The following is a 16,902-nucleotide window of genomic DNA, read 5'->3' as shown; positions in this document are numbered from 1 at the left end:
TTCGATTTGATTCAATTCGATTCTTTTCGATCAATTCAATTTGATTGTTTTCGATTTGATTCAATTCGATTCTTTTCTATTCTATTCAATTCGATTAGTTTCCATTCGATGATGCAATTAGATTCTTTTCGATTCGATTCGACTCGATTTCACGCTTTTCGATTCGATTCGACCAGAATTTAATCGACTGATTCAATTTGATTCTTTTCTTTTCGGTTCGATTCTTTTCTATTCGATTTTTTCTATTCAATTCGATTCTTTCAATTCGATTCGATTCGATTCGATTCGATTCTTTTCATTTCAAATCGATTCGTTTCAATTCGAGTCTTTTCAATTCGATTCTTTGCATTTCGATTCGATTTGATATTTTTAATTCGATTCGAGTCTTTTCGATTCAATTCGATTGTTTTCAATTCGATTCTTTTCGATTCGAGTCTTTTTGATTCGATTTATTTCGATTCGATTCGATTCTTTTCAATTCGATTTGATGCTTTTCCATTTGATCTGATTTGTTTCATTTCGATTCTTTTCGATTCAATTCGATTCTTTTCGATTCCATTAAATTTGATTCGATTCTTTTCGATTCGATTCGATTCTTTTCGATTTGATTCCATTCAGTTCGATTCTTTTCGATTCGATTGGATTCTTTTCGATTTGATTCAATTCTTTCGATTCGATTTGATTTGATTCTTTTCGATTCGATTCAATACGATTCTTTTCATTTCGATTCTAATCGATTCTTTTCGATTCATTTCGTTTCGATTCGTTTCGATTCTATTCGATTTTTTTCGATTCTATTCTATTCGATTCATTTTGAATCATTTCGATTTGATTCTGTTCGAGTGGTTTCTATTAGATTCTTTTCGATTTGATTCAATTCGATTCGAGTCTTTTTGATTCGAGTCTTTTCGACTCGATTCAATTCAATACGATTCGTTTAGATTCGATTCGATTGTTTTCGTTTCGATTCGACTTTTTTTGATTCGATTCTTTTCGATTCGATTGTTTTCAATTCGATTGATTCGATTCTTTTCAATTCTATGCTATTCAAAGCGATTCTTTTGTATTTGATTCGATTCGATTGTTTTCTTTTTGATTCGGTTCGATTCGTTTCTTTTCGATTCAATTCTTTTCGATTCGATTCTTTTCGATTCGAGTTGATTCTTTTCGATTCTATTCTATTCTATTCTTTTCTATTCCATTCGAATCGATTCGTTTTGATTGAATTCGATTCTTTTCGATTCGATTCAATTAGATTCTTTTCGATTGGATTCAATTTGTTTCGATTCGAATCAATTTGATTCTTTTCGATTGGATTCCATTCGATTCTTTTCGATTCGATTCTTTTCGATTCTATTCATTTCGATGATTTTCGTTGAGATTAGATTCTTTTCGATTTGATTTTTTTCGGTTCGAGTCGATTCATTTCGCTTATTTTGGTTAGGATCAATTCAATTCGATTCTTTTTGATTTGATTTGATTCTATTCGATTTCTTTCGATTCTATTCTATTCTATTCTTTTCGATTCGATTCCATTCAATCCAATTCTTTTCGATTCGATTCGATTGTTTTAGATTTGATTCCATTCTTTCGATTCTATTTGATATGATTCTTTTCGATTCGATTTGATACGATACTTTTTATTTTGATTCGAATCGATTCTCTTCGGTTCGATTCGTTTTGATTCTTTTCGATTCAATTGTATTCGAATTTTTTCGATTTGATTCGATTCGATTCTTTAGATTCTACTTGATTTGTTTCTTTTCGATTCGTTTTGATTCGATTTTTTTTGATTCATGTCGATTCGATTCGATTCTTTTGTTTCGATTCGATTCTTTTCAATTCGAATCTTTTCGTTACATGGAATTCGATTCTTTTCGATTTGACTCTTTATGATTTTTTTCAACTCGATTCAATTCGATTCTTTTTTTTATGATTGTCACAGAGAGAGACAGAGAGGCAGAGACACAGGCAGAGGGAGAAGCAGGCTCCATGCACCAGGAGCCCGATGTGGGATTCGATCCCGGGTCTCCAGGATCGCGCCCTGGGCCAAAGGCAGGCGCTAAACCCCTGCGCCACTCAGGGATCCCTCAATTCGATTCTTTTTTATCTAAAACTATTCGATTCTTTTTGATTCGATTTGATTCTATTCGAGTTTTTTCGATTTGATTCGATTAGTTCCTTTTTGATTCAATTCAATTCATTTCTTTTGATTCAATTCAATTCGATTCTTTTGGATTCGATTCGATTCTTTCGGATTCGACTGTTTTGGATTTGAATCAAGTAGATTCTTTCCATTTCGATCGGATTCATTTCAATTCGATTCTTTTCGATTCGAATGTTTTCGAATCAGTTCGATACTTTTTGATTCGATTCGATTCTTTTCGTGTCGATTTGATTCTTTTCGATTCGATTCTTTTCTATTTGAATCGATTCGATTCTTTTCATTTCGATTCGATTTGATTCAATTCGATTCTTTTCGATCAATTCAATTTGATTGTTTTCGATTCGATTCGATTCTTTTCTATTCTATTCAATTCGATTAGTTTCCATCCGATGATGCAATTGGATTCTTTTCGATTCGATTCGACTCGATTTCACGCTTTTTGATTCGATTCGACTAGAATTTAATCGACTGATTCAATTTGATTCTTTTCTTTTCGGTTCGATTCTTTTCTATTCGATTTTTTTCTATTGAATTCGATTCTTTCAATTCGATTCGATTCGATTCGATTCTTTTCGTTTCAAATCGATTCGTTTCAATTCGAGTCTTTTCAATTCGATTCTTTTCGATTCGATTCGATTTGATATTTTTAATTCGATTCGAGTCTTTTCGATTCGATTCGATTCTTTTCAATTCGATTCTTTTCGATTCGAGTCTTTTTGATTCGATTCACTTCGATTCGATCCGATTCTTTTCAATTCGATTTGATGCTTTTCCATTTGATCTGATTTGTTTCATTTCGATTCTTTTCTATTCAATTCGATTCTTTTCGATTCCATTAAATTTGATTCGATTCTTTTCGATTCGATTCGATTCTTTTCGATTTGCTTCCATTCAGTTCGATTCTTTTCGATTCGATTGGATTCTTTTCGATTTGATTCAATTCTTTCGATTCGATTTGATTTGATTCTTTTCGATTCGATTCAATACGATTCTTTTCATTTCGATTCTATTCTATTCGATTCATTTTGAATCATTTCGATTTGGTTCTGTTCGAGTGGTTTCTATTAGATTCTTTTCGATTTGATTCAATTCGATTCGAGTCTTTTTGATTCGAGTCTTTTCGACTCGATTCAATTCAATTCGATTCTTTTAGATTCGATTCGATTCGATTGTTTTCGTTTCGATTCGACTTTTTTTGATTCGATTCTTTTCGATTCCATTGTTTTCAATTCGATTGATTCTATTGTTTTCAATTCTATGCTATTCAAAGCGATTCTTTTGTATTTGATTCGATTCGGTTATTTTCTTTTTGATTCGGTTCGATTCGTTTCTTTTCGATTCGATTCAATTCTTTTCGATTCGATTCTTTTCGATTCGATTTGATTCTTTTCGATTCTATTCTATTCTTTTCTATTCCATTCGAATCGATTCGTTTTGCTTGAATTCGATTCTTTTCGATTCGATTCAATTAGATTCTTTTCGATAGGATTCAATTTGTTTCGATTCGAATCAATTTGATTCTTTTCGATTGGATTCCATTCGATTCTTTTCGATTTGATTCAATTCGATTCTTTTCGATTCTTTTTTTTTTTGATTCTTTACGATTCTATTCATTTCGATGATTTTCGTTGAAATTAGATTCTTTTCGATTTGATTCTTTTCGGTTCGAGTCGATTCATTTCGCTTATTTTGGTTAGGATCAATTCAATTCGATTCTTTTTGATTTGATTTGATTCTATTCGATTTCTTTCGATTCTATTCTATTCTTTTTATTCTATTCCATTCAATCCGATTCTTTTAGATTCGATTCGATTTTTTTAGATTTGATTCTGTTCTTTCGATTCTATTTGATATGATTCTTTTCGATTCGATTTGATACGATACTTTTTATTTTGATTCGATTCGATTCTCTTCGGTTCGATTCGTTTTGATTCTTTTCGATTCAATTCTATTCGAATTTTCTCGATTTGATTCGTTTAGATTCTTTTAGATTCTACTTGATTTGTTTCTTTTCGATTCGTTTTGATTCGATTCTTTTTGATTCATGACGATTCGATTGGATTCTGTTTCGATTTGATTCTTTTCAATTCGAATCTTTTCGTTACATGGAATTCGATTCTTTTCGATTTGATTCTTTATGATTTTTTTCAACGCGATTCAATTAGATTCTTTTTTTTTATGATAGTCACAGAGAGAGTGAGAGAGGCAGAGACACAGGCAGAGGGAGAAGCAGGCTCCATGCACCGGGAGCCCGATGTGGGATTCGATCCCGGGTCTCCAGGATCGCGCCCTGGGCCAAAGGCAGGCGCTAAACCGCTACGTCACCCAGGGATCCCTCAATTCGATTCGTTTTTATTCGAATCTATTCGATTCTTTTTGATTCGATTTGATTCTATTCGAGTTTTTTCGATTTGATTCGATTAGTTCCTTTTTGGTTCAATTCAATTCATTTCTTTTGATTCAATTCAATTCGAATCTTTTGGATTCGATTCGATTCTTTTGGATTCGATTCTTTTGGATTCGAATCGAGTAGATTCTTTTCATTTCGATCGGATTCATTTCAATTCGATTCTTTTCGATTCGAATGTTTTCGAATCAATTCGATACTTTTTGAATCGATTCGATTCTTTTCGTGTCGATTTGATTCTTTTCGATTCGATTCTTTTCTATTTGAATCGATTCGATTCTTTTCATTTCGATTCGATTTGATTCAATTCGATTCTTTTCGATCAATTCAATTTGATTGTTTTCGATTTGATTCGATTCGATTCTTTTCTATTCTTTTCAATTCGATTACTTTCCATTCGATGATGCAATTGGATTCTTTTTGATTTGAGTCGATTCGATTCGATTCTTTTTGATTAGATACAATTCGATTCTTTTCGATTCGATTCGATTCTTTTCGATTCGATTCGACTCGATTTCATTTTTTGATTCGATTCGACTAGAATTTAATCGACTGATTCAATTTGATTCTTTTCTTTTCGGTTCGATTCTTTTCTATTCGATTTTTTTCTATTCAATTCGATTCTTTCAATTCAATTCGATTCGATTCGATTCTTTTCGTTTCAAATCGATTCGTTTTAATTCGAGTCTTTTCAATTCGATTCTTTTCGATTCGATTCGATGTGATATTTTTAATTCGATTCGAATCTTTTCGATTCGATTCGATTCTTTTCAATTCGATTCTTTTCGATTTGATTCTTTTTGATTCGATTCATTTCGATTCGATTCGATTCTTTTCAATTCGATTTGATTCTTTTCCATTTGATCTGATTTGTTTCATTTCGATTCTTTTCGAATCAATTCGATTCTTTTCGATTCCATTAAATTTGATTCGATTCTTTTCAATTCGATTAGATTCTTTTCGATTTGATTCCATTCAGTTCGATTCTTTTCGATTCGATTGGATTCTTTTCGATTTGATTCAATTCTTTCGATTCGATTTGAGTTGATTCTTTTCGATTCGATTCAATACGATTCTTTTCATTTCGATTCTAATCGATTCACTTCGATTCAATTCGTTTCGATTCTTTTCGATTTTTTTCGATTCTATTCTATTCGATTCATTTTGAATCATTTCGATTTGATTCTGTTCGAGTGGTTTCCATTAGATTCTTTTCGATTTGATTCAATTCGATTCGAGTCTTTTTGATTCGAGTCTTTTCGACTCGATGCAATTCAATACGATTCTTTTAGATTCGATTCGATTCGATTGTTTTCGTTTCGATTCGACTTTTTTTGATTCGATTCTTTTCGATTCGATTGTTTTCAATTCGATTGATTCGATTCTTTTCAATTCTATGCTATTCAAAGCGATTCTTTTGTATTTGATTCGATTCGATTGTTTTCTTTTTGATTCGGTTCGATTCGTTTCTTTTCGATTCGATTCAATTCTTTTCGATTCGATTCTTTTCGATTCGAGTTGATTCTTTTCGATTCTATTCTATTCTATTCTTTTCTACTCCATTCGAATCGATTCGTTTTGATTGAATTCGATTCTTTTCGATTCGATTCAATTAGATTCTTTTCGATTGGATTCAATTTGTTTCGAGTCGAATCAATTTGATTCTTTTCGATTGGATTCCATTCGATTCTTTTCGATTTGATTCAATTCGATTCTTTTCGATTCTATTCATTTCGATGATTTTCGTTGAAATTAGAGTCTTTTCGATTTGATTTTTTTCGGTTCGAGTCGATTCATTTCGCTTATTTTGGTTAGGATCAATTCAATTCGATTCTTTTTGATTTGGTTTGATTCTATTTGATGTCTTTCGATTCTATTGTATTCTTTTGGATTCCATTTCGTTCAATTCGATTCTTTTCGATTCCATTCGATTGTTTTAGATTTGATTCCATTCTTTCGATTCTATTTGATATGATTCTTTTCGATTCGATTTGATACGATACTTTTTATTTTGATTCGAATCGATTCTCTTCGGTTCGATTCGTTTTGATTCTTTTCGATTCAATTCTATTCGAATTGTTTCGATTTGATTCGATTCGATTCTTTTAGATTCTACTTGATATGTTTCTTTTCGATTCGTTTTGATTCGATTCTTTTTGATTCATGTCGATTCGATTCGATTCTTTTGTTTCGATTCGATTCTTTTCAATTCGAATCTTTTTGTTACATGGAATTCGATTCTTTTCGATTTGATTCTTTATCATTTTTTTCAACTGGATTCAATTCGGTTCTTTTTTTTATGATAGTCACGGAGAGAGTGAGAGAGGCAGAGACAGAGGCAGAGGGAGAAGCAGGCTCCATGCACCGGGAGCCCGATGTGGGATTCGATCCCGGGTCTCCAGGATCGCGCCCTGGGCCAAAGGCAGGCGCTAAACCGCTGCGCCACCCAGGGATCCCTCAATTCGATTTTTTTTATTCGAATCTATTCGATTCTTTTTGATTCGATTTGATTCTATTCGAGTTTTTTCGATTTGATTCGATTAGTTCCTTTTTGATTCAATTCAATTCATTTCTTTTGATTCAATTCAATTAGATTCTTTTGGATTCGATTCTTTTGGATTCGAATCGAGTAGATTCTTTTCATTTCGATCGGATTCATTTCAGTTCGATTCTTTTCGATTCGAATGTTTTCAAATCAATTCGATACTTTTTGATTCGATTCGATTCTTTTCGTGTCGATTTGATCCTTTTCGTTTGGATTCTTTTCTATCTGAATCGATTCGATTCTTTTCATTTCGATTCGATTTGATTCAATTCGTTTTTTTCGATCAATTCAATTTGATTGTTTTCGATTTGATTCGATTCGATTCTTTTCTATTCTATTCAATTCGATTATTTTCCTTTCGATGATGCAATTGGATTCTTTTCGATTCGAGTCGATACGATTCGATTCTTTTTGATTAGATACAATTCGATTCTTTTGGATTCGATTCGATTCTTTTGGATTCGATTCTTTTGGATTCGAATCGAGTAGATTCTTTTCATTTCGATCGGATTCATTTCAATTCGATTCTTTTCGATTCGAATGTTTTCGAATCAATTCGATACTTTTTGATTCGATTCGATTCTTTTCGTGTCGATTTGATTCTTTTCGATTCGATTCTTTTCTATTTGAATCGATTCGATTCTTTTCATTTCGATTCGATTTGATTCAATTCGATTCTTTTCGATCAATTCAATTTGTTTTCGATTTGATTCGATTCGATTCTTTTCTATTCTATTCAATTCGATTAGTTTCCATTCGATGATGCAATTGTATTCTTTTCGATTCGAGTTGATACGATTCGATTCTTTTTGATTAGATACAATTCGATTCATTTCGATTCGATTCGATTCTTTTCGATTCGATTCGACTCGATTTCATTTTTTGATTCGATTCGACTAGAATTTAATCGACTGATTCAATTTGATTCTTTTCTTTTCGGTTCGATTCTTTTCTATTCGATTTTTTTCTATTCAATTCGATTCTTTCAATTCAATTCGATTCGATTCATTTCGATTCGATTCTTTTCCTTTCAAATCGATTCGTTTCAATTCGAGTCTTTTCAATTCGATTCTTTTCGATTCGATTCGATTTGATATTTTTAATTCGATTCGAGTCTTTTTGATTCGATTCCATTCTTTTCAATTCGATTCGATGCTTTTCCATTTGATCTGATTTGTTTCATTTCGATTCTTTTCGAATCAATTCGATTCTTTTCGATTCCATTAAATTTGATTCGATTCTTTTCAATTCGATTAGATTCTTTTCGATTTGATTCCATTCAGTTCGATTCTTTTCGATTCGATTGGATTCTTTTCGATTTGATTCAATTCTTTCGATTCGATTCGATTTGATTCTTTTCGATTCGATTCAATACGATTCTTTTCATTTCATTCTAATCAATTCTCTTCGATTCAATTCTTTTCGATTCTATTCGATTTTTTTCGATTCTATTCTATTCATTTTGAATCATTTCGATTTGATTCTGTTCGAGTGGTTTCTATTAGATTCTTTTCGATTTGATTCAATTCGATTCGAGTCTTTTTGATTCGAGTCTTTTCGACTCGATTCAATTCAATACGATTCTTTTAGATTCGATTCGGTTCGATTGTTTTCGTTTCGATTTGACTTTTTTTGATTCGATTCTTTTCGATTCGATTGTTTTCAATTCGATTGATTTGATTCTTTTCAATTCTATGCTATTCAAAGCGATTCTTTTGTATTTGATTCGATTCGATGGTTTTCTTTTTGATTCGGTTCGATTCGTTTCTTTTCGATTCGATTCAATTCTTTTCGATTCGATTCTTTTCGATTCGATTCTATTCTATTCTTTTCTATTCCATTCGAATCGATTCGTTTTGATTGAATTCGATTCTTTTCGATTCGATTCAATTAGATTCTTTTCGATTGGTTTCAATTTGTTTCGAGTCGAATCAATTTGATTCTTTTCGATTGGATTCCATTCGATTCTTTTCGATTTGATTCAATTCGATTCTTTTCGATTCTATTCATTTCGATGATTTTCGTTGAGATTAGAGTCTTTTCGATTTGATTTTTTTCGGTTCGAGTCGATTCATTTCGCTTATTTTGGTTAGGATCAATTCAATTCGATTCTTTTTTATTTGATTTGATTCTATTATATGTCTTTCGATTCTATTCTATTGTATTCTTTTCGATTCCATTCCGTTCAATTCGATTCTTTTCGATTCCATTCGATTGTTTTAGATTTGATTCCATTCTTTCGATTCTATTTGATATGATTCTTTTCGATTCGATTTGATACGATACTTTTTATTTTGATTCGAATCGATTCTCTTCGGTTCGATTCGTTTTGATTCTTTTCGATTCAATTCTATTCGAATTGTTTCGATTTGATTCGATTCGGTTCTTTTAGATTCTACTTGATTTGTTTCTTTTCGATTCGTTTTGATTCGATTCTTTTTGATTCATGTCGATTCGATTCGATTCTTTTGTTTCGATTCGATTCTTTTCAATTCGAATCTTTTCGTTACATGGAATTCGATTCTTTTCGATTTGATTCTTTATGATTTTTTCAACTCGATTCAATTCGATTCTTTTTTTTATGATAGTCACAGAGAGAGTGAGAGAGGCAGAGACACAGGCAGAGGGAGAAGCAGGCTCCATGCCGCGGGAGCCCGATGTGGGATTCGATCCCGGGTCTCCAGGATCGCGCCCTGGGCCAAAGGCAGGCGCTAAACCGCTGCGCCACCCAGGGATCCCTCAGTTCGATTCTTCTTTATTCGAATCTATTCGATTCTTTTTGATTCGATTTGATTCTATTCGATTTTTTTCGATTTGATTCGATTAGTTCCTTCTTGATTCAATTCAATTCATTTCTTTTGATTCAATTCAATTCGATTCTTTTGGATTCGATTCAATTCTTTTGGATTCGATTCTTTTGGATTCGAGTCGAGTAGATTCTTTTCATTTCGATCGGATTCATTTCAATTCGATTCTTTTCGATTCGAATGTTTTCGAATCAATTCGATACTTTTTGATTCGATTCGATTCTTTTCGTGTCGATTTGATTCTTTTCGATTCTTTTCTATTTGTATTGATTCGATTCTTTGCATTTCGATTCGATTTGATTCAATTCGATTCTTTTCGATCAATTCAATTTGATTGTTTTCGATTTGATTCGATTCGATTCTTTTCTATTCTATTCAATTCGATTATTTTCCATTCGATGATGCAATTGGATTCTTTTCGATTCGAGTCGATACGATTCGATTCTTTTTGATTAGATACAATTCGATTCTTTTCGATTCGATTCGACTCGATTTCATTTTTTGATTCGATTCGACTAGAATTTAATCGACTGATTCAATTTGATTCTTTTCTTTTCGGTTCGATTCTTTTCTATTCGATTTTTTTCTATTCAATTCGATTCTTTCAATTCAATTCGATTCGATTCGATTCGATTCTTTTCGTTTCAAATCGATTCGTTTCAATTCGAGTCTTTTCAATTCGATTCTTTGCGATTCGATTCGATGTGATATTTTTAATTCGATTCGAATCTTTACGATTCGATTCTTTTCAATTCGATTCTTTTCGATTCGATTCTTTTTGATTCGATTCATTTCGATTCGATTCGATTCTTTTCAATTCGATTTGATTCTTTTCCATTTGATCTGATTTGTTTCATTTCGATTCTTTTCGAATCAATTCGATTCTTTTCGATTCCATTAAATTTGATTCGATTCTTTTCAATTCGATTAGATTCTTTTCGATTTGATTCCATTCAGTTCGATTCTTTTCGATTCGATTGGATTCTTTTCGATTTGATTCAATTCTTTCGATTCGATTTGAGTTGATTCTTTTTGATTCGATTCAATACGATTCTTTTCATTTCGATTCTAATCGATTCTCTTCGATTCAATTCGTTTCGATTCTATTCGATTTTTTTCGATTCTATTCTATTCGATTCATTTTGAATCATTTCGATTTGATTCTGTTCGAGTGGTTTCTATTAGATTCTTTTCGATTTGATTCAATTCGATTCGAGTCTTTTTGATTCGAGTCTTTTCGACTCGATGCAATTCAATACGATTCTTTTAGATTCGATTCGATTCGATTGTTTTCGTTTCGATTCGACTTTTTTTGATTCGATTCTTTTCGATTCGATTGTTTTCAATTCGATTGATTCGATTCTTTTCAATTCTATGCTATTCAAAGCGATTCTTTTGTATTTGATTCGATTCGATTGTTTTCTTTTTGATTCGGTTCGATTCGTTTCTTTTCGATTCGATTCAATTCTTTTCGATTCGATTCTTTTCGATTCGAGTTGATTCTTTTCGATTCTATTCTATTCTATTCTTTTCTATTCCATTCGAATCGATTCGTTTTGATTGAATTCGATTCTTTTCGATTCGATTCAATTAGATTCTTTTCGATTGGATTCAATTTGTTTCGAGTCGAATCAATTTGATTCTTTTCGATTGGATTCCATTCGATTCTTTTCGATTTGATTCAATTCGATTCTTTTCGATTCTATTCATTTCGATGATTTTCGTTGAGATTAGAGTCTTTTCGATTTGATTTTTTTCGGTTCGAGTCGATTCATTTCGCTTATTTTGGTTAGGATCAATTCAATTCGATTCTTTTTGATTTGATTTGATTCTATTCGATGTCTTTCGATTCTATTCTATTGTATTCTTTTCGATTCCATTCCGTTCAATTCGATTCTTTTCGATTCCATTCGATTGTTTTAGATTTGATTCCATTCTTTCGATTCTATTTGATATGATTCTTTTCGATTCGATTTGATACGATACTTTTTATTTTGATTCGAATCGATTCTCTTCGGTTCGATTCGTTTTGATTCTTTTCGATTCAATTCTATTCGAATTGTTTCGATTTGATTCGATTCGGTTCTTTTAGATTCTACTTGATTTGTTTCTTTTCGATTCGTTTTGATTCGATTCTTTTTGATTCATGTCGATTCGATTCGATTCTTTTGTTTCCATTCGATTCTTTTCAATTCGAATCTTTTCGTTACATGGAATTCGATTCTTTTCGATTTGATTCTTTATGATTTTTTCAACTCGATTCAATTCGATTCTTTTTTTTATGATAGTCACAGAGAGAGTGAGAGAGGCAGAGACACAGGCAGAGGGAGAAGCAGGCTCCATGCAGCGGGAGCCCGATGTGGGATTCGATCCCGGGTCTCCAAGATCGCGCCCTGGGCCAAAGGCAGGCGCTAAACCGCTGCGCCACCCAGGGATCCCTCAGTTCGATTCTTCTTTATTCGAATCTATTCGATTCTTTTTGATTCGATTTGATTCTATTCGATTTTTTTCGATTTGATTTGATTAGTTCCTTCTTGATTCAATTCAATTCATTTCTTTTGATTCAATTCAATTCGATTCTTTTGGATTCGATTCAATTCTTTTGGATTCGATTCTTTTGGATTCGAGTCGAGTAGATTCTTTTCATTTCGATCGGATTCATTTCAATTCGATTCTTTTCGATTCGAATGTTTTCGAATCAATTCGATACTTTTTGATTCGATTCGATTCTTTTCGTGTCGATTTGATTCTTTTCGATTCTTTTCTATTTGTATTGATTCGATTCTTTGCATTTCGATTCGATTTGATTCAATTCGATTCTTTTCGATCAATTCAATTTGATTGTTTTCGATTTGATTCGATTCGATTCTTTTCTATTCTATTCAATTCGATTATTTTCCATTCGATGATGCAATTGGATTCTTTTCGATTCGAGTCGATACGATTCGATTCTTTTTGATTAGATACAATTCGATTCTTTTCGATTCGATTCGACTCGATTTCATTTTTTGATTCGATTCGACTAGAATTTAATCGACTGATTCAATTTGATTCTTTTCTTTTCGGTTCGATTCTTTTCTATTCGATTTTTTTCTATTCAATTCGATTCTTTCAATTCAATTCGATTCGATTCGATTCGATTCGATTCTTTTCGTTTCAAATCGATTCGTTTCAATTCGAGTCTTTTCAATTCGATTCTTTGCGATTCGATTCGATGTGATATTTTTAATTCGATTCGAATCTTTACGATTCGATTCGATTCTTTTCAATTCGATTCTTTTCGATTCGATTCTTTTTGATTCGATTCATTTCGATTCGATTCGATTCTTTTCAATTCGATTAGATTCTTTTCGATTTGATTCCATTCAGTTCGATTCTTTTCGATTCGATTGGATTCTTTTCGATTTGATTCAATTCTTTCGATTCGATTTGAGTTGATTCTTTTCGATTCGATTCAATACGATTCTTTTCATTTCGATTCTAATCGATTCTCTTCGATTCAATTCGTTTCGATTCTATTCGATTTTTTTCGATTCTATTCTATTCGATTCATTTTGAATCATTTCGATTTGATTCTGTTCGAGTGGTTTCTATTAGATTCTTTTCGATTTGATTCAATTCGATTCGAGTCTTTTTGATTCGAGTCTTTTCGACTCGATGCAATTCAATACGATTCTTTTAGATTCGATTCGATTCGATTGTTTTCGTTTCGATTCGACTTTTTTTGATTCGATTCTTTTCGATTCGATTGTTTTCAATTCGATTGATTCGATTCTTTTCAATTCTATGCTATTCAAAGCGATTCTTTTGTATTTGATTCGATTCGATTGTTTTCTTTTTGATTCGGTTCGATTCGTTTCTTTTCGATTCGATTCAATTCTTTTCGATTCGATTCTTTTCGATTCGAGTTGATTCTTTTCGATTCTATTCTATTCTATTCTTTTCTATTCCATTCGAATCGATTCGTTTTGATTGAATTCGATTCTTTTCGATTCAATTAGATTTTTTTCGATTGGATTCAATTTGTTTCGAGTCGAATCAATTTGATTCTTTTCGATTGGATTCCATTCGATTCTTTTCGATTTGATTCAATTCGATTCTTTTCGATTCTATTCATTTCGATGATTTTCGTTGAGATTAGAGTCTTTTCGATTTGATTTTTTTCGGTTCGAGTCGATTCATTTCGCTTATTTTGGTTAGGATCAATTCAATTCGATTCTTTTTGATTTGATTTGATTCTATTCGATGTCTTTCGATTCTATTCTATTGTATTCTTTTCGATTCCATTCCGTTCAATTCGATTCTTTTCGATTCCATTCGATTGTTTTAGATTTGATTCCATTCTTTCGATTCTATTTGATATGATTCTTTTCGATTCGATTTGATACGATACTTTTTATTTTGATTCGAATCGATTCTCTTCGGTTCGATTCGTTTTGATTCTTTTCGATTCAATTCTATTCGAATTGTTTCGATTTGATTCGATTCGATTCTTTTAGATTCTACTTGATATGTTTCTTTTCGATTCGTTTTGATTCGATTCTTTTTGATTCATGTCGATTCGATTCGATTCTTTTGTTTCGATTCGATTCTTTTCAATTCGAATCTTTTCGTTACATGGAATTCGATTCTTTTCGATTTGATTCTTTATCATTTTTTTCAACTGGATTCAATTCGATTCTTTTTTTTATGATAGTCACGGAGAGAGTGAGAGAGGCAGAGACACAGGCAGAGGGAGAAGCAGGCTCCATGCACCGGGAGCCCGATGTGGGATTCGATCCCGGGTCTCCAGGATCGCGCCCTGGGCCAAAGGCAGGCGCTAAACCGCTGCGCCACCCAGGGATCCCTCAATTCGATTTTTTTTATTCGAATCTATTCGATTCTTTTTGATTCGATTTGATTCTATTCGAGTTTTTTCGATTTGATTCGATTAGTTCCTTTTTGATTCAATTCAATTCATTTCTTTTGATTCAATTCAATTCGATTCTTTTGGATTCGATTCGATTCTTTTGGATTCGAATCGAGTAGATTCTTTTCATTTCGATCGGATTCATTTCAGTTCGATTCTTTTCGATTCGAATGTTTTCAAATCAATTCGATACTTTTTGATTCAATTCGATTCTTTTCGTGTCGATTTGATCCTTTTCGTTTGGATTCTTTTCTATCTGAATCGATTCGATTCTTTTCATTTCGATTCGATTTGATTCAATTCGTTTCTTTTCGATCAATTCAATTTGAGTGTTTTCGATTTGATTCGATTCGATTCTTTTCTATTCTATTCAATTCGATTATTTTCCATTCGATGATGCAATTGGATTCTTTTCGATTCGAGTCGATACGATTCGATTCTTTTTGATTAGATACAATTCGATTCTTTTGGATTCGATTCGATTCTTTTGGATTCGATTCTTTTGGATTCGAATCGAGTAGATTCTTTTCATTTCGATCGGATTCATTTCAATTCGATTCTTTTCGATTCGAATGTTTTCGAATCAATTCGATACTTTTTGATTCGATTCGATTCTTTTCGTGTCGATTTGATTCTTTTCGATTCGATTCTTTTCTATTTGAATCGATTCGATTCTTTTCATTTCGATTCGATTTGATTCAATTCGATTCTTTTCGATCAATTCAATTTGTTTTCGATTTGATTCGATTCGATTCTTTTCTATTCTATTCAATTCGATTAGTTTCCATTCGATGATGCAATTGTATTCTTTTCGATTCGAGTTGATACGATTCGATTCTTTTTGATTAGATACAATTCGATTCATTTCGATTCGATTCGATTCTTTTCGATTCGATTCGACTCGATTTCATTTTTTGATTCGATTCGACTAGAATTTAATCGACTGATTCAATTTGATTCTTTTCTTTTCGGTTCGATTCTTTTCTATTCGATTTTTTTCTATTCAATTCGATTCTTTCAATTCAATTCGATTCGATTCATTTCGATTCGATTCTTTTCGTTTCAAATCGATTCGTTTCAATTCGAGTCTTTTCAATTCGATTCTTTTCGATTCGATTCGATTTGATATTTTTAATTCGATTCGAGTCTTTTTGATTCGATTCCATTCTTTTCAATTCGATTCGATGCTTTTCCATTTGATCTGATTTGTTTCATTTCGATTCTTTTCGAATCAATTCGATTCTTTTCGATTCCATTAAATTTGATTCGATTCTTTTCAATTCGATTAGATTCTTTTCGATTTGATTCCATTCAGTTCGATTCTTTTCGATTCGATTGGATTCTTTTCGATTTGATTCAATTCTTTCGATTAGATTCGATTTGATTCTTTTCGATTCGATTCAATACGATTCTTTTCATTTCGATTCTAATCAATTCTCTTCGATTCAATTCTTTTCGATTCTATTCGATTTTTTTCGATTCTATTCTATTCATTTTGAATCATTTCGATTTGATTCTGTTCGAGTGGTTTCTATTAGATTCTTTTCGATTTGATTCAATTCGATTCGAGTCTTTTTGATTCGAGTCTTTTCGACTCGATTCAATTCAATACGATTCTTTTAGATTCGATTCTATTCGATTGTTTTCGTTTCGATTTGACTTTTTTTGATTCGATTCTTTTCGATTCGATTGTTTTCAATTCGATTGATTTGATTCTTTTCAATTCTATGCTATTCAAAGCGATTCTTTTGTATTTGATTCGATTCGATGGTTTTCTTTTTGATTCGGTTCGATTCGTTTCTTTTCGATTCGATTCAATTCTTTTCGATTCGATTCTTTTCGATTCGATTCTATTCTATTCTTTTCTATTCCATTCGAATCGATTCGTTTTGATTGAATTCGATTCTTTTCGATTCGATTCAATTAGATTCTTTTCGATTGGTTTCAATTTGTTTCGAGTAGAATCAATTTGATTCTTTTCGATTGGATTCCATTCGATTCTTTTCGATTTGATTCAATTCGATTCTTTTCGATTCTATTCATTTCGATGATTTTCGTTGAGATTAG

This window comes from Canis aureus, chromosome 33 (assembly GCF_053574225.1).
Source record: "Canis aureus isolate CA01 chromosome 33, VMU_Caureus_v.1.0, whole genome shotgun sequence".
Taxonomy (NCBI): Eukaryota; Metazoa; Chordata; class Mammalia; order Carnivora; family Canidae; genus Canis; species Canis aureus.
Note: the sequence above shows the minus strand (reverse complement) of the source record.